Source organism: Podarcis bocagei, assembly GCF_964188305.1.
Source record: "Podarcis bocagei genome assembly, chromosome: 9".
Classification (NCBI taxonomy): domain Eukaryota; kingdom Metazoa; phylum Chordata; class Lepidosauria; order Squamata; family Lacertidae; genus Podarcis; species Podarcis bocagei.
This window is the reverse complement of record NC_138134.1, coordinates 76,312,795-76,313,781: the sequence shown is the minus strand read 5'-3', so window position 1 is coordinate 76,313,781 and position 987 is coordinate 76,312,795. Positions and strand designations below refer to the sequence as shown.

Sequence of the window (987 nt, the reverse complement as noted above, 5' to 3'; positions counted from 1 at the left end):
CCAGCCTTCTTTATGGTCCAGCTTTCACTTCCATACATCACTACTGGGAAAACCATAGCTTTAACTCTATGGGCCTTTTTTGGCAAGGTGATGTCTCTGCTTTTTAAGATGCTGTCTAGGTTTATCATCACTTTTCTCCCAAGAAGCAGGCGTTTTTTAATTTTGTGGCTGCTGTCACTATCTGCAGTGATCATGGAGCCCAAGAAAGCAAAATCTCTCACTGCCTCCATTTCTTCCCCTTCTATTTGCTAGGAGGTGATGGGCCCAGTGGCCATGATCTTGGTTTTTTTGATGTTGAGCTTCAGACCATATTTTGCGCTCTCCTCTTTCGCTCTCATTAAAACTCAATTTCTTAGCACAGTTAAAAAGCAACAACTTTCCCCCCCAAAAATAGTTATTCTCTCATTTCTCCATCTTCTCCTTCTTCCACACCCCTTATATAAAGGACATTATTGCCCCTTATCAGAACTTCACCAAGGTGTCCACATAATGCACCATCAATATATTCTTCTGTATTTGCAAGCTGCATGTTCATGTAGCCTTCGACGGAGACGAGGTAGCCTTTGTATTCCACCCCCCACTTCAGCTTCACCATCACTGGCTTCCCAGTCAGCCCGTTTAGGAAGGGCTTTGGATTGAGAGGCACACTCATAGCAACCGGACCAACCTAAGGGCGGCTGCGGCAACAAAAAAATTACTCGCAGGCAGCACATGTGCCTGCCAAAGCTCTAAAAAGAAAAGGCATGTTAGCTGCTTTGAGACTCCTTCGGGTGGTGATAAAGTGGGATAATAATAATAATAATAATAATAACAATAATAATTTATTATTTGTACCCCGCCCATCTGGCTGGGTTTCCCCAGCCGCTCTGGGCGGCTTCCATAGAAACCCAAAATACTCTAATACATCAAACATTAAAAGCTTCCCTGAACAGGGCTGCCTTAAGATGTCTTCTAAATGTCAGGTAGTTATTTATCGCTTTGACATCT

At 43.4% G+C, this 987-nt stretch overlaps 1 pseudogene across 1 annotated transcript; it reads right to left on the bottom strand.

The window, feature by feature from the left end:
- Positions 1 to 384: 384 nt before the first annotated feature.
- On the bottom strand, positions 385 to 738 carry LOC308594852 (small nuclear ribonucleoprotein F pseudogene; annotated as a pseudogene). The gene has a single exon. The product of its transcript is annotated as a small nuclear ribonucleoprotein F pseudogene (transcript).
- Positions 739 to 987: the final 249 nt, after the last annotated feature.